Below are 23,146 nucleotides of genomic sequence, written 5' to 3'. Positions count from 1 at the left end.
ATTAAGGGCAGCTGATCCTGAGCCTTCCTGACTGTCAAGCTTCCCTGCTGTTCTGACATCAGCTCCAGCAGGTGAATGCATGTAGTCCTACAAGAGCACAGGGCCCACAGTGGGCTTCCCCTGGCCTAGAAGCTTCCCAGCACTATTCAACCTTATGCTTCAAAACTCAGCTCAAACACCACCTCTACTCCAACCCTCCCCAGGGACAGTCCCCACAGGCCCCATGGCACCTGTGCACATTCCTGCCACTCGGTTCTCTATGTCTGGCTGTATTTGTAGTGACATTTGCTTGAGAGGCTCTGCTACCAGACACCATTTTCTTAAAGGCAGGCCAAGATTTTTCTCTGTCTCCTAGAAGTCCGTCTCAAATCTACGGTGCCTAAAAGTGAATCCTGCACTTTCTTCCCCAAAGCAGTTCACCCGAGTCTTATCCCAGTGGCCAAAGAAAATACAAAAATGAATCAGCCTTTTCCACACACTCCTCAGTAATTCCCTTCCGTAACTCCTGGGCCTCTACCTTCAACATACACCGGGAGCATGGCACACTCTCCCCCGTCACCCTCTGCAGCCCTGTGTCCTCCAGCCCAGTTGTTCCAGCACCGTGCCCACGGGTCCCCCTGCCTCTGCCCATGCACGTGCTGGTGTTTTCCACACAACAGGCAGACTGGCCCTTTTGGAATTTAATCAAATCATATCATTTCTCCAAATTCCCCCAATGACTCCCTTTTTGTTAAGAGTAAATTTCGGCTGTTACATCCCACCTAACAGAGACCCGCAAATGCCCCCACACTCCGTCCCCCATTCCTCTGGAGCAGCCAGCTGCAGCCCTTGGGTTGGCCATTCCTCCCAGGAAGTGCCTCTCCCCTGGCCTGACCCTGCCTCCTTCAGCCTTTACTCAGATTCACCACCTCAGTGAGGCCTGCCCTCCACTCCCTAGCCTCCTTCCCTGCCTTCCCACAGCACTCATCACTAACCCAACACAGGAAATATTTCACCTATTTACTTTGCCTTTCCTCTGCCTTCTCCCACAGAAGGCTCCAAGCCCCAGGAGGGCAAGTATTCTCCTTCTGTTCACTGTCATATCCCCACTGTGCAGAAGAGTGTCTGGCCCAGAGCAGGTGCTCAAGGTGTATTTGTTGAATGTAGGGTCTCAGCTTTGGGTTTTCAGGCCCTTGAGCAGAGAGTGTCAAGCACTTAAGTAGGCACTCGTTAGCTTATGTTTGCTGAATTAGGAGACACATCTGCTGAATTCCTGAAATGCTGTTTGGAATTGTGCTGTCGTTACAGTTCATTTCTAGGCAGAATGGCACTACAATTGACATGTTTACTGCAATTCCTAGAATCGTTTTTCACAGAAGACAGCCCAACCTAGTGGAAAGAGCGGGGGCCCTGACAACCAAACTGACATGGGCTGGAATGCTAGCTCTGCTACCTACAGTGCATGACTGGCAGTGTGAGCTCGCAAATGTCAGGTACTTCATCTAAAGGAGATAACATCTGGCATGAGGACTCGAGATCATATAAAACATCTGGCATAGAGCAGATCCCCAATAAATTATAGCTCATATTATTATTATTTTCTTATTAATTTCTCAGAATGTTCTTCAGAAACTGCTCAACATGAATTATTCTCTAATAGAGCAGGAGATGGGACAAAAGTCAGATTTAAAATAAGCAGCCTAGGTCCACTATGGGTGAAAGGCATATCTAGGTCCTTGACCAAAAAAATGCACAGTCATTGTTACCTCTAGTGCTGATACCTTGGAAATCAGAGGCTTAGAATCTGATCCTCCAGACCTCTCGCAGAGTCACAGATGCTTGCTCAGCTGGGGTGGATTCCATGAGGGCCTCTCTGGATCAGGGCTGAGAGACAGCATGAGAGTCTCCAGATCCTGAACCTGAAGAGCTGCTATGACTCACCCCCCTAAACCCACCTCTAAGGATGGCCCCGAAATGCTGGAAATCGCAGGGCAGTTTGGATACTGAGGCTGAAAAATGTCAAGGCACAGCACTCTCTGGTATGAGCATACTGACACACTAACACATGGCCCTCTGTCTCAGGCCGAGTACACTCTCTCAACGTTTATCTGAGGAGCACTCCGTTTTGCAGAAAAGAAATAGGGCAAATCTGTCTACTGTCCAGAAAAGCACATTAAAGAATGACCTATCCACCCCACATCCTGACCTGAGGTCCCTTATAGTGTCTCCCTATGATGAGGCTCTGCCACAGGCAGGTCACTCCTTGGCCAAAGATCTTAAAATAAGAGAGCAACCAAAGGACACAGACAATATCAGTGTGAGACCCACAAGGCAGAATGTAACCTACCGTGCTTATAAGCAGCATTAATAATTTGATATGAGGCATGTCTCTTTCAAAAGGGGTTTAACAAAAAAAGCCAAAGCAACACTATTATTTAAGATATTCAGAGAGACTAATAAGGGCCATTAATCAGTTTTGCCAATTGGTATCAGTTGCTGACCTACAAAGTGTTAAATTCTAATAGATTATGTTCAAATTTTAGTTCTGTCACCAGGTCTGTGCACTGGAATCAGTTACTTAAATTCTCTGGAAATCAGTGGTTATCAATTGTAAAATGCAGATAAAATACCTCTTATGATTGGGAATTATGTAAAATAATGCCCATAGAGTAGCATTTAACATAGTCCAACACACATAGGAGGCAGTTAATAAATGGGCATCATTATTTTTAAACCAGTATAACAATTCTTATTGTCCCTATCTCCAGACTAGAATTTATTCCATTATTAGTGAGGAACAAAAAATGAACATTTTGTTAGAATCTACTGATTTGGGCAAAGCTCCTTAAAACTTATGAAATGTCATCTCCTGCTTTAGAGCTTTACAGAGCTTAAGGATTATTACTGCTAATATAATCAAAATTAATAAATCAAATTAAGAGAGAGGTTGAGACTCTCCTTGCCACTCTGTCAGAATAATCGGAGCAGCATCTATCACGTCTGGGGACTTGTCATTTCCAGTAATGTGCTTCCATGAACTCCACTGAGAAGCTGAGCTTGGGAGATAATTATCTTACTGGGAGGGCTCTCTCAGGAGGGAGATAAGGAAAAAGAGTTCAGATAAAGGTTACATAGGACAATGATGCACTTGGTTAGCAAGGAAGACAATGAAAATAAATTTTCTGGGTATCAGAGAACCACAACTATAAAATCATAATTACTAGAGCCAAGTCCTTATCTGATTCTGTAAATATTTTGTCTTTTTCATGTAGCTTCCAAAAGACATGATAAAAGAATAGTTCAAAAAAAAAAAAAAACTATCCACTTTCCAAGCTATGTTCCTACCCTGGTGATGGAGAAAAAGAGGACAATTATCTACAGTGTAATTTTTACATGAACATTATCCAACACAGCAGAAGATACACCTCCCACTGAAATATCTTGTTTATTCTAAAACTTGCAGAGTACTCCTGTTCCCATTTATTTTCTCCACATATTCCCTCATTCCCCATCACCATGTATCTGCTTTGTAGGTATAACAGCATCTAATAAGAATCACAGCTCTTTGATGTGTTTTACTACCTAAGTCTGATAGCAAACAGAAAAGCACATTGTGCTTAATCATGAGAACAAAGATGGTCTTCAGAGGTTTCTGATCAAACCATCAGCCCTGCAGAGAACACAAAGGTCACAAATACCATCTACAGGACCCAGACTTCAGAGTCCAGTTAGGCAAACACACTTGAACATAATAAAAGCAATAATTTGCATAACTTCATAAACATTCAAACTGATTTTGTATTTGCTGAGAGAATGCTTTAATTTTGAGAAGAGAAAATAAGCCAGAGGATGCTCAGGGAGGCTGGTCTCAGCAACAAAAAGGACACAGGTCTGGCCCCAACAATGCTCCCTGATTTCCGGTGGTGAGCATACAAGCTGAAGTGGAGACTGAGTCTTAAAAGGACCCACCAAGGCATCCATTCCTGGTGACTCCATCAGGGTCATAAGAAGCAAGAGTGCAGGGATCCGAAGGAAGAGAGTTAAATGTGGTAGGAAGAAAGAAAGTGTTGGAAAGTTAAACAGGAGTGAAGACACTAATAGTTCATGGTTTGCTATTTTTTCCTATTGAAACATAGTTGATATACAATATTATGTTGTTTTCAAGTAAACAACATAGTGATTCAACAGTTATACACACTATTAAATGCTCACCCCAAGTAGTGCAGTTACTATCTGTCAACATAGAGAGATGTTACAGAACTATTGATCCTATTCTCTATGCTATACTTTCATCACACACTAAAAGGTGAAATCCAAGGAGATCAAAAAAGTTAAGTCTGCAGGCCTTTAGCCAGAACATGCTTGACCCAGAGGTACTGGCTTACTCAAACTGTGGAATCTGCCTCTAATTGCTCTGCTAGCCTCTTTCAAAGCACTTCAAATTTCTATTAATAGGATTATTGTTTTTTGGCTATTATTCTGCTTTGTTTCTGTATGTAAGATAATTATTTTAATCTTTCTCTTTATAAAATCCTTCATGCATAACATTTACTCATTTAATCTATCACTCAATAACATTAATATGGTGTATGTTGGGTCCTAACAATATGAGACCCTGATACCTCATTTTCAATTTGGGCCAATTTTGATGTTTACCATTGAATAACATGTTTTATACTGTAATCATTAAAATAGCTAAATACATACAAAAGAGTGACTTACAGCTCACCCTCAACCTAAACACAGGTCAGGAGGTACCTGCACTCTTAGAACAAACACTCAGTGCATACTACAGATGCTGTATTTTAATATGGAAACCAGTATTGCAATTTTGATTTTAAAATATACTTGAGGGTTTGTGCTTCTGAAAAAGAATTCTTTTTCACATCAGGAACATTAATGTGATATGACTACATATGTCTTGTAATTCTTTTACAAAATTAGTATTTAGGACCTAGAGGATGCCTGCACCACAGGATATCTGGTCTACCAGCAGGCCCCATGTCACGCACTCCAAGGAGGACTTGATACACTGTGATTTGTGACTTGACACATTATGCTTAGTAATGTTGATAAGAGGACCCAGCCTTCTTCCTTAAGGAATCAGGTGGAGTGCTATCCCTTATACAAAACCAAGCCCAATTCTCAGGCAGCTGGGAAGCACCTCTGCCCTCTGAGCAATGACTGCATTTTTAGAACATCAGATAAACTGCCCTGCTATCACCCAGTACCCAACCTGACCACGGCTCTTCTTCAGCAGGAAGCAAGTAGTTTTTAGTTTTTTATTCCAGTGCTTAAAATATAGATCATGTATTTGTTCACTAAATGAATACTGAAGAAATTAATCTAGCAGTTGTTTAATTATAAAATATTCCCTATCAAAAAATAAAATATACTTTATCACCCTCAAATTCTACCTGATAAAATTATTAAATTAATATCAGTTTTTTTACTTAAATGCTAGCTCTATTCACCTATTCATTTAGAAGAGGAATAAATGAGGAATAAAAAATTCACTGTAGGCATCAATCTCCTAAAAAAAGGGAGAGTGTTTGAAACAACCATACATGTGTGTTGTCCCTTTACTCAAGTGGGAAATAATTTAGCTCCACAACCAGTCAGCATTCCATCCATGTGCCTCCCACTTTTTGCCTGGACAGGACTTTTGTTGAGTTTGATTCACATTAGGACATCCATTATAAAAGAAAGAAGAAAAAACAGAAGCATGTGAAATTCAAGTGAATAAATATGACTTCTCTCTGATATCTCCTTGGTAAAACTAAGTTGAAAAAAACAGTAAGAAATGTTTAAAAGAACTGAGTCCCACCTTTTCTTCTAGTGGCTGTTTTTCTGTATGTAGCTCCCTTATTTGTAAGGTAATCAAAGGCTCCAATTTTGGGTTCTCCCGGTCTTTGAAGAGAGTGTACTTGACTGAATTTATGTTTTTTCGACAATGATTCCAATAAAGTCAAGATAAGTTTTGGTCAAATATATAATATATATTTCACAATACTTAAAACTGAAACCTTTTCAAGTTTCTTTTCTATATTTACCCCACAGAACATTGTAATTTTCAAGAAGGTGACTCCCAGTGCTTACTTTTCAAGGATCCTTAACATCCTAAACTTCTAGACACACACAGAACACCTCCTGGGTAGAAATGTCTGACAGGGACACACCAGAGAGTCAGAGAGACCATCTTGCTAGAGGTGAAGAATGTATGAAAATTACCCTGCTTCCAAATATTTCAAAAGGTTTCTGGAATAACATTGGAAAATAACTTTCAATAAGACAAGGAGATGAGGTGGAATTAGAACTTTCTTTCTAGTCGAATTTAGCAAATTAAGAAAGTAAGTACGGATCCTGGAAAGAATTAGAGGCGGCCAGACCAGATTCTATTGCTTGGTTGATTGTTCCTTCAGCTAACAAAGTGCCATGTGTTAATGGTGGGGACATAACAATGAATCAAAGATGTGGATATATATTCCTGCCCTCAAAGATCTCATCGTCTAGAAAGAACACAGACAAGCAAATAGTTCTAAAACAGAGCCGAGAAATGCCAGGGGATGTGGAATATGGCTACCATAGTTAACAGTGCCCTCTTCCAAGTACTTCTGGTTCTCCTCTTTCTAGGCACATAATAGGATCACGTGTCCTTTTCAGTTAGAGCTCCTGAGCTATTACCATGAGTAAAGATCCTTTGTCAAAACACAATGTACTTATAGCTCAAGTAAGAAGTGATCTTTGCTTTTCTCCACTTAGGAGATACGGTGTTATTACCGCAGCATATTCTTGACTATTCTCATTGGCTGACTAAAGAAGGCCACCTGTCTGGTATAACAAAGGAAAGAGTGGGATGACCAGATTAAATTGAAGATGGATGACTAGAAAATTGAGACTTTTCTTTCTTTTAAATATGTATGCAATACCTCCTCTGGGACTGTCAGGAAACTACTCACACCATCCATTGGTCTGTTACACAGACACAGTACAACAGAGAGGGTGAGAGTATAAACCCTACAGTCAGACGGCTTGGGTTCAACTGGCTCCATGATTCAACTATGTAACTGTGGGTAAGATATTTAACCTCTCTGAGTCTTAGTTTAGTAAAAAGAGGTAGTCATATGAGGATCATATGAGATAGTTCATATAATCTATGCAGTTTGAAACATATAAATATTAAGTACTCAAACATTAGTCATTATTTACCATATATATTTCAGAGTCCTAAACTCAAATGTACAGAATACAGTAGCTTACAGGAATAATGTCTATCCAAAGTAGAAAATCAAGATAATTTTAATGTATGCCCTTGAAAAAATCTGATAGAGATGATATAGCAAAGCTAAAGTTGCATTTTAAATTTGAACTTCACTTCAAAAAAAGAAGTAGCAATGACTTTGATTTAGTTAATACATAGAAAAAGCGTAATTATAAGGTTACAAAAGTAGAAGAAAATGAGCATTTTCCTCACTATGTCTTGTGTATTAAATTACAACTCTTAACGGCAACAGAGCTGACATCAACCCTTATGCAATGATTATTTCAGTATGGAGCACTTCTTCCTGCCTGCTCCAACCTAACTGAAACAGTATGCCAGCACAGCTGTGAATACAGTACAATCCTCACCATTGATTACGCTCAAGGCTCATTTTCCCTTCACAGGATAAAGCCACAAGAAAAGTTCAGTGGATACACATTTTTTCTAGCTGATGTCAATTACAAATGGCATTCATGTTTCATAAGTTACTAGAAAACATAACCAAAAATATAGTTATAGTTTATCTGATAAGATTACTCTTGAAATACATTTTCTCTCTTCATTTCATAAGCATTTATATTCGTAAGCATTATAGTCCATCTGCAAGTAATTCCTTTTTCTTTCCAAAGTCATTTTCTCCTCTTTAAAAGACCAGCACACAAACCTAGCCTTATTGGCATCAGATATTAGTAATATATGTATGTTTTATTTTTAATCAAGAAATGTTAAAATATTAATGAAAGTTACAAAGAAAATATATTTTCAAATGAACCTCTTATGAAAAAATGTACATCTGACAAGTGTATTCAGAGGGATCATTAGCAGTTTCTTGGTATTACTTTGGTGTTCAAGGGTTTTTTTTTAAAACAGACGGAATATTTCTCATGCCATATGTTTCTGATGAGAAGGTGGGATTTCCCTGGTCCTAGAATCCATTAGTACAGACAGGGTACAAGCTGCTCCCATAATATTCTGATATTACAAATTACAGGTATACAAAATTTGTTTCCTATTCTACTGTTAAATCAACATGCATTCATTAGTCAAATGTCTCCAACACACAATTCTGAACTACAGGATAAATATATGTGTTTTCTTGCTCATGGGGCTTTTAGAGCCAAAACTATTACAGTGATTGACCATCCATTTATTATTACAAACACTAAGTAGGGTGATTTTCAAAAGTGTCTAAAGCGAACATATGCTGGACAGGACACTTTATTTTTATTCTATATGCACTTTGGCTCCCTGGAGCCCAAGGCAAACAGCTGTCATTTATACGGAGGCCTTCTGCTAACAATTTATGTAATTCCTAAGGGGCTTCCCAGCCTATAATTAGACTTTCCAGCTGCCACAGTGTACACTGCTGAGTTTTTTGCTTTACAGCTTTCCCTAAAAAGTCCTGTTCAAGAGGGGACTGCTGGAATAACACTGTTTGGAATTCAGCTTGGATGATGAATGTGAATTCTTCAACCATTTGCTACGAATAGGTTTGTTCTACAAGCAAGGTTTGCTTTAACATGAACTCTGGGCCAACCACATGCGTGGAGAATTAAAAGACTAAGCAGAAAAAATGGGGAAGTACAAAACAATACTAGAAACTTCCTAATTCAAAGTTGCAGAGAACATCAGTATTGGCAGTTTCAACAGCGTTCATAGCCTTTCACGTAAGTCCCATGCCAGGCACCATTGCCAAGAAGGAACCAAGAGAGAGTAGGCAAAAATCTCACCCTGTTTCAAAATTTTCAAGGCCAACAGTGTCAGGAAAGATAGCATGCAAGTCAAAGACAGTAGTAAAGTTAAAAAGCAAAAGAGGAAGCAAGCTTTAATCAGAGTTAGTCTTTAAAACAAAAAGAAGTCTGATTTTTAAGAAAAAGGAAACGTTTTCAAAGTCCAGTGCACCAGCCACAGCCCCTCTGCTGCCAGCCCAAATGCACAGAAGCAGGTTTTATGGGCAGTTCAGCAGAGGGTCTGCTGAAGCCACAGGGGTCACACTCAGCCTCAGGAAATCAGTTTCCCTGACCAGAAAAATCACTATTACATGAACCTGAAACTCAGATACCCCAAGAGCTGGTAACTGATACAGAGCCCTCAGGACAGTAAGATACTTTTTACTGACCAGGGTTCCAGAGGCCTTTGGCCCACAGACCACACTTGGAGCACCACTCCAGGGGCGCTACTCATACAGCCTGTGGCTGCGCCCCTCCTGGGCGCATCTGGGGACAGCCATGCTCTGTAACCTGAGAGATGGTGACAACCAAGACCAAGGGCTCATCTGTGTTGTGGGTTTTTGAAGTGCTCAAGTTGAGATTAAGAGCATGCTTCAAGGAAATATTTAAGGAATGGATGTGAGGACCAGCTCTCCCACCCAACCGAGGACTCCCCCTAATTATCTCTGCTGTATGAAGGAAGCATTTGGGAATTTTCTTTCCTCAGACTCATTCCATCGACCAGTGAATTTCCCAAGCCAGAAATCACATGGGCAAGGAGAGACTAATAGGTCCATGTTGGTTCCTGACATTGTCAGTTGTTTCCCATGTGAATTTTTCAATAAACTGAAATTTATTCCTTCCAGTGCCCAAAAAAGGACTTTAAAACCATTTCTGATGGAAATAATTATCAGTGCTGCTTTCACTCCCACGACTCCTTAAACCCAAAATGCTCAACACTGCGAACTGCCAGAATTCCCCTTTTCACAACACGCAGCTAGATAAATTCCTGAAAATCAGATGGTATAAAGTCAAGGAATGTAAATTCATTTTGAGATGAGCCTAAGCAAAACAACTAATGAGACAGATTTGATTTTTTTAAAACCCAGGAGTCAAAATTTATATATTTACACTACTAACACATTTCTATTAGAGATAACTAAGAGTTGCTTATTTCAGAAAATCGGCTGATCAGAATAATGAAAACTAGTGTATGGGAAGTTCCCAACTGCCAATTAATTATATTCCAAAATGCTATCTGTAAAATGGTCATTGAGAGCCAAAAACCCTGTTTTTCTCAGAAATAGTGTCACAAATTATAGTCAGGCTTCAAGGACTGCCTATAAGAGTCTTAAGCCAAAGGCGTGTGAAAGATCTTCAAGATCCACTGTGACTCCTCTGACCCAGCAGGGACTGGTTATGGGGGACGAGGGCTGGGTGTGCTCTAATGATAAGCAGTATCATTGGGTCTGTGGCTCCAATGCCAAACATTTCAAGTAAACCTTGGCATAATCAGGCACTCAGTATTTGAGCATGAATGAATGAGAGAATGAATGAGAAGATGCATCGACTGCAATCTGAGAGTCTGACAGGGTGAGGACACAGAAAGAAATCCTCAAAACCGTGCCAAGGAAAGGAAAGAGGAAGGGACAGGCAGCGGCTGCTGTCAACTCACATGCTCTTATATAGGAAACAGATTATATGCACTTAAACGTTAACTATGACTTTTACACTGGAAAAGTCTCTTGCCCCAGTATGCCTCCACAGAGGATACATATGTCAAGTTTTTCAGGAATTCCTAGAAATGTTCTGGGCAAAGTCAAGCACAAATATGCACACATACATTTGGACAAAGGGAAGCATCTTCTATACGTGGTTCTATATCATGTTTTTTCCAGCGGCAGCCGAGGGCAGTCACCACCTCCACCCACTTTAAACAGTTTCCTCTGTAGGATTCCTGACGAGAGGCTCCCAGTTTTCCCTCATCCTCACCCACCTTTCTGTGTATGGACACTTGAGTGTCTCAGGACTCAGTCCTTACAGCTCCATTCTTCCTTACCTACGCTCAGTCTCTGAAGAGCTTGACCAATATCACGGCTCTGGATATCGTCACCACCCCTTACCTGCATCACCATACCCAAGCTCCTGACTGGCAACTCTTTACACATTACCTGGGGTTCATTTCTTAAAATGCAAGCTCAGGTCAGGGGATTCCTCTGCTTCTGAGAGTCCCATGGCTTCTCATCACTCAGAGAAGTCAAGGCCATGCCACATGCCCTCCTTTCTCCTCTGGCCTCACCTCCAATAATTCTCCCTGTCTCTACTCCAGCCACTCTGGCCCCTCAGAGCTCCTAAAGCCCACAGGCCCATCCCCACCTGACTCTGGCTGGAATTCTCTTCCCTTGCACCCCCTTTGGGGCTTTGCTCAAATGCATCTCTTTTCCTAAAACTGCCTCTAACTGCACTCTCTGAAGTTTCAACCTGCCCTTCCTACTCCTCTCCCTGCTTTATTTTGATACAAACACTTATCAGACATCCCATATTCTATATTGCTTTATTTCCTCTTTCTCATCTCTGGAGTATAATAACCTTCAGGACAGCAAGGGTTTTTATCTGCTTGTCCACTGATCAATTCCCAGAATAATACCTGGCACTCCAAGATAGGCACTCAGTGAATATTTGTGGAATGAACTAATGAATGAGCAATGTATTTCGGATACTATTTCTTAACAGTCTCCTTACTAGATGAATAAAACAGTCTCCTCATATTTAACACTCACTGATGTAAGACGTAAACATTTATGCTATACACCCCATCCTGATGGACTTCACGGTTTCCCCATGCTTTCAGTACTAAGGAGCGATATTGCAACAACCATCCTTCTACATGGCCACATATTTGCAGTATATGTATTCTTAAAAATAAGTATTAAAAAGATTGGAGCTTTTTCTTTTGATTCAAATATCTCAGAAGTTAAAAAGAACAAGCAGAAGCTCACTAAAAAGTGAACCCATTTGCTTGGCAAACTAGCAGGAAAAGATATCAGCTCAGATGTGTGTCAAGTGACATCCCACAGTGAATTATTATAATAAAATTATAGGGTTGATACAAGAGAAAAATTGCAGGGAAAACAACTCACACAAAGCTTTGAAGAGAGAAAAACAGCTGAAACAGCAATGACAAATATTGAATAGTTGTTTCTGGTGAAAGCCCACATCACATTCTTAGCAGAGCCTGTGCATGTGGCCTGGTATGGTGTGGCCCTGTTTGTGGGGACAGACCCAGAAACATGCATGGATGTCTTCGGGATGACTGTAAAACAGCTCAGCACTCCCAGTGAAGTAAGGGGAAATCAACTAAGACGAAATGCTTTCCTGCTCAGTCCTTTATTCTACTATTCTATGTCTCAGTTGTTTCTGATGTGACCATATCATTTATTATTTTTCTCCTCTTCAAGAATTCTCAGGAAAATTGCCACTTAGTTACCACCGGTAACCAAGGACTGCTGAACCTCAACAAATCAAGTGCCAAGTATGTTTTAAGGGCAGAGGTTTGTTCCTCTGACACTGTTGAACGAACGCCTTTTTCAAAAGAAGGTGCTGAAGCCACTGGCTCCATGAGGCCCGCCCTCAGGGTCCCTGTGGGGCTTTGCAGAGCAGTGTGGGTTCACACCTTTGCTAGCTGAGTTACTGTAGGACCCCTTGCCAGAGGTGAACAGAGGGGGATCGTCTGACTTACAACCACAAGGTCCATCCAACACCCACAACAGTCTTTGTTTTCACTTAGAAAGGATTTATCTTCCGTTCCCTGCATCTGAAGGAATCTCAGCTGAGTAATTACTGATAACTTTTCCTCAGCAGTTAGTTATCTTGCAGTTTTACACAGTTCAGTTTTCAAGTCAATCACTAGAATGACAAACACCACTATCTGTATAATGCTACACAAATTTGGTAGTGAGAACAACTAAAACCTAGACATCTGTGTGGATCAAAACAGCAAATACTGGTCAGTAATGATTCTGTCATTTGAGGCCAGTCAAGGACATGAACCGTGACAGGCTGCTGCTTTTCCACCTTTATTGGTGGGCTCCAGCACACACTGACCCATAACGATGCAGTGATTGACAATTCCAAGGTGTCAGATGAGAGATGCCCCAAAAAGAAATATGCTTCAAGTCAAGGAGAAAAGAATCAAGGCTAAATAAATGAGGTCATAGATTTATCTCAGAGTTATGTAAGTTGGACATGTTTCTGACTCAGAGTACTAATCCAGAAGAGACAATCAAGCAGCCTCGTACTAGAGAGGCAGTGAGCCAGGGCAGGGTGGTGAAGCACCTGTCTGTGAATTAAAATGTTCTAGTTAGAAAATGCCAAAACATAATGATAGATCTTACATACGAATATTATTTTGTTGTTAAGGTTACTGCCAATCAAATAAGAAATTAAAGAGAAATAATAAACTCTTCCTTCACTTAAAATATCTTTGAAGAATTTAAATTCAATGTTTTCATGGTCAAAATACTATTTAAAGGAAAAATATATAAAAGCTGGTATGTGAAATCTGATGAATAATAAAACAAGCAGTAACAATTTAAATGATCTTCTCTCCTATTCTGTTATACAGAATAACACTCTTCTTGACATGTGTTGCTCAGGGAAACAAAATTAGAAAATGCAGCACTAATTAACATTTTTATTTTTCTTCCAGGTAACATGGCTCATGCACCCCACTGCCATCTCCCAAGGTAAAAGAGTATAAAGTTTAAACTTCCACCCAGGACTTATTGACCAGGGATAATGCCCACCTAACAGTGTTGTAGGCTTAGAGGTAACAGAAGATTGGACTAGAATATGCCCAAGCTCCACATGGGCAGAGATTTTCTGGGTTTTATTCACTGCTATGTAGGAAAGTGTCCAGCATATAATAGCCGCTCAAGAAAAATTAGGTGAATAAGTGAATGAAAGTAAATGACTGACTTAACTGGCACTCAAAATATAATTGTGATTAATTTAGTCATAAAATACTGAATTACTGACAACAGTTGCAACATTAGCCTTAAAAATACTTTATCATAACATGCAATATTAACAGCTAAAATTTTAGCTAGAAGTAAGAATGCAATTAAGCATTACAAAGCAATGTACCTCAGGAGATTGTTTACAAGGAAAAGTGTTATCTTTGTAGAACAGAAACATTTATTCCTTTCAATGACAAATAGATGTTTACAGTTGCAGTATAATGATCATATTATAAACATGTATATATGTATATAACCAAGTATACAAACATGGGTGATCCAGATGAAGGAAGGTATTTTGCCATGAAAAGCATACTCAACAGACTATATATGTTTCATCTTTTGGTACTCTATTTAACTTTAAAAATACATGAATACAGTTAACAGCCTTTCCACCATAAAATTTCATTAGAGTTTAAAGCCTTCAGAGCACATACCAATTCTCTTGGCTTTTGACCCATGTCTACTTACAATGAACTGATAAAATGAGTAACTAAAGTCACTCTTAAAAGTCATCCCAGTAAAGGCCAAATCTTAAACAATGAAACATATCAAAGCAAAGCAACAGATACAAAATAACAGAAAAATTTTCCATTTTAGTACAATGCATCATAAATCTTATTATACAGACTATGTTTCTACACTGAAAGGAAGAAGTATTAAGGATCTAGTATCAAAAGCATCATCTGCCTAGCCAACAGAGAGAGGAAAAATGAGAATTCCCATTACAGTCCTTCATAAGGACAGACATACATAATATATCCATAACATGAGGGCCAAAAATGCTGTGAAAGTAGTGGTTTCCAAACCTTTAGATGGCACAGACTTGGAAAATGGCATTATTGAACATGAAATAAGTGTTAAGTGTAGCTACTGAACCAAAAATTATCCATAATGGTTTTGAACAAAAGCTACTCAAATGTAGATCACTTCAAGTTCTTGTTTTCCCCCCAAGACTTCCTTTGCTTCTAGGCCACCACAGCCTCTTTCTTACAAAATTTTTTTTTCCTTCCTCAAACTATTTAAATTGGGCTTTAGTCAATTCAGACAATAACCAATGTTCCAAATCAGTAATGAACTGATACAATAAAATGGATATAAAGAAATTATGTACAATCCTTCTGAAAAATAAAATATCATTTTTCCCCATTTGACTTTTAAAAATACATTCAACATTAACATTAAAAAATTTTAATACTTGTTGGTATAAGTTTAACCTTTCTGAGAAGGATTGGCCTTACTACTATTTGGTTTTAAAATTTAAACCTTGGTTTAAAAAAATTTTTTTTAATATGTACATATCTTGATAATGCCCTTATAAATATTTAAATACATATTTTAAATATAAGATTTAAATGAATATATGCATATGTATGTATGTATGTATATACATACACATAGCTCTAAAAACATTTAATTCTCACAGCAACCCTATGAAGCGGTTACTATTATTATTCCCAACTGAAGAAATTGAAGCACGGAGAGGGGACTTACTTTCCTCTGGTCATACAGATAGTAATTGGTTGGTCTCTTAACTGCTATATCATGCTATTAACAGCTGCTTTCATACTATCCTTAATTAACAAATATAAACAAAGTAATATTTTCATTGGCCATTTTCAGGAAATAGGGCAGCTCCAGAGATCTTAAGGACTCTATGCTGCTAAAATGTAATCTCATCTCTCTTCTTGACACCCTGTTCTCTGGGCCAAGCAAGAAGGTGACATTCTCCTACCTTTACTCAAAAATTTAAAGCCAGCTTTCCTCTACCCATACAGGAGAGTCCTGGGTAGGATCTGTTGAACTAGCCTGGATCACATGCCCAGGACTGGAGGAGCATGACTGTCAAGGTCTGGGTCACCTGCCCATCACTTTTGCGAGGGAACAGGCAGCTGGAATTGGAAGTCCTAAGTAATTGCAAGAAAGTGAGACAGGGACCATGGATGTAGTCAGAGCAGGGTGAGGATCTCTGGAGGGGGCAGCATGGGATATTTGCAGTCAGAGCAATGTAACTACATGCAAGGAAACCCCCCTACTAAAACTCTATGTTAAACATTGAGCTCTAGAATCATTCTTCAGTGAGATCAGTTCATGTTCCCCAGATAAAGAAGAGTGGCACATGTTTTGTTATGCTAATCATTTGTAACCATGTGTAAGATTCACTTTAGCATGCTAAAAGGCCCAGGCCTCTGTGCTGTCTTTCCTCCTTCAGATCTGATGAGGTGATTTTGCAAACTGAGCAACTAACCTAGCATGCAGACCCAGCTGTAGACGGCATAGTAAAAGGCAAGAAGAATTCCATCTTAAAGATAAGATTGCATTTTAAAACCCAGGAAGTTCAAGGGGCAAGATTCTTTAGCAAGTAGACAATACCTCAGCCCACCTTGGGGTCTGGGCAGGCAGCCTTTTGATATGCTCGCAGACCAAGGCGCCGGTGTCCCAGAGAGAAATCAAGGCAGGAAATTCCTTACAGTTAAGTTAATTTTTAATATTCAGGCACTACTTAACAAGTCCCCACCCCTAAGTTTTTTCATATTCTCAAGAAATCCTCAACTGCCTACAAAACCCCCTAGACAACACACCACTACGGGCTCTCTTGTCCCCTCCTGGAGTGAGCCGGGAGCTCTGTCCTTTCACTTTATCTCTAAATAAAAGCCTGTACCTTGCTCTCCTACCTTGACTGTTTGTGAAGCTCATTCTTCGGCTCTGCAAACAAGAACCCAGGCATCAAAAGGAGGGAGCAGTTCTCCAGAGCAATGGGAAGGAGGTAATGGTCAGACTGAAAGATGCCACAATGAAGGTTAATACTGTGAGATCAATTATCTAGCTTATTTCAAGTCTTCACTTTAAATCATTCATTGTAAGAAACCCAGTTTTAACAAGGATATGCCCCATTTCATTTCATTTCACTTATTAATATGCAAAAGTGAGAGAAGCCAAGCAGCAGAAGACCCTTCTGCCATGGCCTGTCTTACATTTGCTCCTGGCGGCTCCCAAGGTGAGCCCAGGACCCACCTGGTCTGATTGTCAGCATAGGGCCCAGACAATCAAAGCAGTGAGGAGCTTATACAAGGGTAACAGTACCACAGCTTAGAACAACTTTCATGTGGACCAGCACGGCTCCACGGACTGACTGGCATTTTGAAACCAATTCTATGAAGTATTAGTAATATTTATAATAACCCTTATAGTAACACAATGAAGTCGACTTTACAACCATTCCCATTTTGAAAATGCACTTTGCATGCATATAAACTTCACAAAAACCTGATGAGGTTCATATTAATATCCATACTTTAGAGATACCAAAGAACTTGCCTATGACTGTACTGTTAGCAAAAAATGACTGAGATGGGATTAAATGTGGAGATTGTATAATATATAAAGGTTATTGCATATAATAAATCTGATCTAAAATTTCCACACTGATAACACATACAAACAATATATATATATTATAGCCATAATATATATGCATGCTTATTATATAGATATTTTGTATATGATACAACACATACGAAATGAAGATTTACATATTATCTTCGAATTTAAAGATGTGAGGAGAATGATTTTTGAGGGCACAAGCCTTCTAAGTTTGCCATCATTAAAGAATACCTAAGTTGATATCTTCTTTACCACTCAGTATCAGGAAGATGCATTAAAATCATTGCAGTGTCCTTAGCACCTCTTCCAAGAAGATGCCTGCTATAGGAGAAACAGTCAATGCATGCTGAATGCTTATGAGGATTGTAATGATGCTGGTATTTCTACTGAAATGTTTTTCAAACCCATCCTCTTGTCAGTATCAGATGAAAGAATACAACGAAACAAGACTGCTCTGCCAGGCAATTCCATTTCACTGAAAAGCCATAAAAACAATTATCTATGTCATTAGAGACTCTTTGCAAGGAGCTTCAAAACATCAAATTTGCTAATCCAGGCCCAGACAGAATCCTGACTGCACATGCTGAAGAATAATAGCTTCAAATTGAGTAATGGATGTTTTCAGACCTCTTCAATCAGTGAAACCAAACAGAGGAGGATCTGAAGAGGCAGAGCACCTGTATGTCTTGGTCAAACCTATTTGTGTGGGCCATCAATTGATGCAGTTCACAGGGAAGATTATGGGAGTACAGGTCTCCCACATTTCCAGTTATTAAAGAATATCTAAATTGGTATCCTCTTTTACCACTCAGTCAACTCCCCTTTTCCAACCAGTTCAACTCACACATCCATCTTGGAGCCACATCCTAGACCAAGTTATTATTGACAACAAGAAGAAAGTAATATGAATGAAAACAAATTTAACAATGAAGAGAGACTATTCGATTTTACCAACACTTACTGAGAACCTGGAGCTAGGTAAATTCCAGATTTCTATCCTCCTGAAGTCTAGACAGGTTACTCAGATTTAGAGAAAAATTTAATTTCCTACAAGTAGGAATAACGCTGTCATGTAAACTTCCTTTTGGAGAAGAAATTGCTCAGAGATAAGTTTTAAGTGATTTTGCCAATAGGAAAACACAAGTATCTATCTTCATACTTTGGAAAATTTCCTACAGTAGTCCAAATGAAGTATTTATCATTCATTTTTGTTTAATTAGAATGTATGCCTCATCAAAACTTCACTCTGATCTACTTGGTGTTTAATTGAAGAGCTCAGAATTAAAAACCAACCATGCTTTGATTTCCCAGCACTGCATACAATGAGTGAAAATGAGAGGAGTATAAATTATTTTCCAAATTATAAGACAAGGGAATATTCATTAGCTAAAAAAAAATCTGTTTACCTTAGATTGCTAAAATTAGAAAGGAAAGAAGGGGCCAGGCCATATGGTACGTCTGGGAGGCATTCACAATGTAGAAGTGTTAATTCTTTGGGAGGGGGGAAATTACTATACTCTAATAAGCATAAAGGATCCCAAGACCAAGTTAATTGAAAAAGACTAGGACACAACTGTCACTTTGGGAAGCATGGCTGAGCTCGCTGCTCAGTTGAAATAGGGTCTCAATCCCGCACACACACCAATTCTTTTACCTCCCAGAAGATCCTGTAAGCTGTACAGGCAAATTTTCTCATCAGGGAATCTCCCTTTTAAAGGTTATATTTACAATATTAAAGTTAAATCGCTTTTAACAAAGCCATATCTATTAATGAAATGTTAAAAATTGATCTAGAATTCTCCTTCATAAGTCTGTGAGAATGTTTTCCATTATATTTTAACAACTCTTGTATTTAAATATTTACTGAGCAACTATTACGTGCCTAGCATTGTTCTAAGAGCTGGGATCAATGGCAGTAAACAAAACAAATATAAGACCTGTCTTCACAAAGCTGATATGCTGCTTGGGGGACATGTGCAAGAAACATGAATAAGTAAACTATGTAGTAATGTGAAGAAACAAATATAAGCAGTTAAGGGGAATAGGTAGTGTTGGACGGACTATGTACAAGGAGTAAGCTGTGTTCAACATGCTGGCAGAGAATGTTCCAGGCCATGTCTCTGAAGTGGAAGGAGGATCCTGTTCAAGGGCTGTTAGGGAAGCCATGAACCTAGGTTAAAGCATTCAGTCATCACTAATCAGAAATATTCCAGGGAATACTACAGATGTCAATATACATGAATCTCAAATAACACTGAAGGAAAAAGCAAGCTGCAGGAGGGTGTATACAGCACACTAAAGTTTTTTAAACATTAAAAACAATACCAGAAATAATTTAGTGATGCTATAAATAGCAGTGTGGGAAGGAATAAAGAAATTTTATGGTTATGATAAACACAAATTCAGAAGGAGGGAGGGAGGTCCAATTGTGAAGAAGACCTCTGGAAGATTTCACAACTTGAGTAATGTTTACTTCTTAAGCTGGATGTTGGAAATGCAGTTCATTATACTATTATTCAACCATTCATCTGTCAGAAATATTTTGCACCATTGAAAAAAAAAAACTTCAACCCTATCTCAGCACCCTGTGGTTTCTTAGTTAACCATCGTAGGTTATCTTGACATTTATCTTTGAGTAAGGGACAAGGAAGTAACAATATTTCTGTTCAGCAGTGATCAAGAATGTTTACTACTGGTAGAATCATTTATGTTATCATGAAGAGAAAGGCAGCAAGTTAAGGGAATTAAAAAGCTGTCATCACATTTCTAGCACTCTGAAACTACACATTAGAGTCTTTTATGGTCCACAGAAAAGGGATGCATAACAGATAAGATGGCAAATCTATGTTTAGTGCTTTAAACTAAACTGCCTGTCATGATTTTAAGCATAACCTCTTATCTACATAGGAGGTAGGTATTTTTTTTAGTAATGTCACCTTTGCTTCTCAGTATACTTCTTTAAAAAAAGTGAAACACCATGGATTAAAAATACATGTATTTCATAAGTCACTTCCTGTGCAATAAAGACGGATGTACTTCCCGTGGTTCCATGAGAATCAGGTATCCCAGCTGTGCCTCTGTGCACACCGGGTCTCCCACTTCCTACTTGCCTCTCTGAACCAGGGGTTGTGTGTTCCATCCTCAGGATGCATGGCCCAGGAGAGAAAGAGGAGCTGGGAAGCGGAAGAGCCCGTGTACATGCAGGGGAACCAGCCCCCTTGCCGAGCTCCTCCCTGAGCTCCCAACACCCACCTCTCAGCTAGATGCAGGTGTTTCAGGTGCAGTGCGGCATGGGTGCGCAGCAGCCCAGGGCACTTATCCTCCCTGAAACATATTTCCCAGACATCTCTACCCTTCCCCTCCCACCTTCCTCTTCTGCAGAGTACCTTCACTGTCCTTGTCTTTAGGACCTCATCTCCCACAGTTTTAATGACCTTCCTATGTTAATGATTCTGCACTGATCTTGAAGCTGGACATCTCTTCTTGGATGTCTTGCAGGAACCTCAGGCCCAACTCTTGACCTCTGCACCACTGTCACCAATCCCACCATCATCGCAAACCTCCCCTGGCAGGCACAAGGTCAGGGGACAGCCAATCGGGTATTCCCCTCTCCCTCACCTCCCAAACCTGACAAGTCACCAAGCCCCCAAATTTCTTCTCCCGAATGTTGCTCAAAGGATTCCTTTCCCTTCATCTCTACTACCTCTCCTTTACTTCGGACCACCCTTCATTCTCCCCTGGAAGTGATACTGCTCCTGGTTACTGAGTTCAAACTATATGTAAAGGACTTACACACAGGCTTGCCATAAGGATTGGCATATTGTGAGGTGTGATTTAGTTTTTAGAAAAAGCGAGTGAAGTCTTAAAGGTTAAATATTTCCCAAAGTAACAAGGTTAGACTGCTGTAGAGTCAGGAGTTTACTGATTCATTCATTCATTAAAAAAAAAAAATGACTCAAAATCAGTAATTTTAATGACAGATGACATTAATTTCACTTCAGTAAATTCCCAAGATAACTACAATAGTCAGAGTAGCTTCTCTAAAAATCATATTTGACCACGTCATCCTACAAGGCAAACTTTTCCTTGGCTCCAAGTCACCTGCAGGCTCACAGCTCAGGCCCAAGCCCTGTCCAGCTGCGTCCAGGCTCATGGCATCTCCACACAGTCCTTGGATCCCGTCTTGCTCCAGTCAGATGCGACTGCTTTCCCCCTTGAACTCACCAAGATCCCTCTTTCCCCTTGGCCTTTGAACCTGCAGCCCAGTCACTTCAAACCCTTCCTGACACCCTACCCTAGACCCTATCAGGCCCTCCTCCCCATCACATGCCAACTCTAGGTCATGGGTCAGGCCTGAGCTTAGGCCTCTCCTCCCATGACCACACACCCCCGGGTCTGGGCAAAGGAGCTTCCTTTGTGCTCATTTAATGCACAATCCCATCACATTGCTTGTCAACACTGGGTGCCAGTGCCTAGCAAGCAATATTTTATCTCTGAGCCCCATGAGCGCGGGTAGTGCTGTTTTGTTAACCATTCTATGGCTGCTACCTGTACCATACTGGAGCTTAGTAAGTATTCAGGATATGCTCCACTGAAAGGAGAATGAATGAAAGCACTGAACTATGGGTGAAGAGCATGAAAGAAGGCAAAGAGGTTCCTTCCCCTAATGCTTGCTGTCTTAACTCCCTAAAAACACTGTCAGTTATTATCACATGCATCTTTACAGCTCAAGAAGTGCTCTCACATCAATTAGACCATCTGATCATTACAATTCTATGAAGAAGAAAAGGGTTGCTCTGCATATTTACATATGAATTTACGTCTCTGAGAGGTTCAGTGACTTCTTTTATTCAAGTTACAAATAAATTCACACCTGTGCATGCATTTCTTAGTGCATGCAGGAGACACTTCAAAAGATGAGTTTGGACGTAGAGTTCTGGGTTCTAGTTAATTAGATTCTGCAGTCAGAATTCAGAGAAAGGGCAGTTTAATGTTAATTGGGAGAAGCAGAGGCAGCTTTTCTAAGCACTAAAGCCTTTACAATTTGTAGAACCTTCTTTAAGATTATAAAATTATGAATTTAAATGTAAATATAAGCTTCATTAGTTTCATGGGAAGTCCATATCTGAGTGGGATAATACAAGAAATGAAATGAGAAAGAAGAGAATGTATATCCTAAATGAAAATAATATGACAGATAAGGTACAAACAAGTGGGGTGGCAAGAGTAAAATCTATTTATCCAGCAATTAACATGGGACAACAGTAAGGCATTGATCTGGGCTCAAACACACAAAGATGATTAAAGATGTGGTCCCTGCCCAGTACCACTTAAAATCAAGAATTGATGTCACACTTGCAAACCTGCAAACAAGGGTTGCAAATAAGAAGCAAGGACTTTATACAATGTTAAACTTCCCCAAGTGACAGTATTTAAAGTGGCCCTCTACACCCATAGCCACCGTGACCAGGCCCTATCTACTTCAGAGCCTCTATCGCTATCTGGAGTCATATTTATTTGCTTATTGTCTGAGGCCCTGCTTATAATACAGGGTCCAGGAGAACAGAGACCAGTTTGTCCTGTTCATCACTGTAATCCTAGCATCAAGCAAGGTAGCAGGTTCATAAGAAATATTCCATAAGTGTTTGCAGAATAAATAAACAAATAAGTGGAAAAAGGAATGAACAAAGGAACAGAACTTTACAAAGGCTCAAAGAGTCATGTTTTGGCACATGTCGTCAGCCTTTTCAACTTAAATGTGCATTTTGGTGTATATTAATGAGTCTTTGAGAATT

At 39.7% G+C, this 23,146-nt stretch overlaps 1 protein-coding gene across 28 annotated transcripts in view; it reads right to left on the bottom strand.

Moving 5' to 3' along the window:
• EPB41L3 (erythrocyte membrane protein band 4.1 like 3) overlaps positions 1–23,146 on the bottom strand; it is a 241,908-nt gene that overhangs the window by 124,914 nt on the left and 93,848 nt on the right. The gene's annotated exons all lie outside the window — the stretch shown is intronic.

The sequence above is a fragment of the Manis javanica genome, chromosome 9, assembly GCF_040802235.1.
Source record: "Manis javanica isolate MJ-LG chromosome 9, MJ_LKY, whole genome shotgun sequence".
Classification (NCBI taxonomy): Eukaryota; Metazoa; Chordata; class Mammalia; order Pholidota; family Manidae; genus Manis; species Manis javanica.
This window is presented reverse-complemented; position numbering and strand designations above follow the sequence as displayed.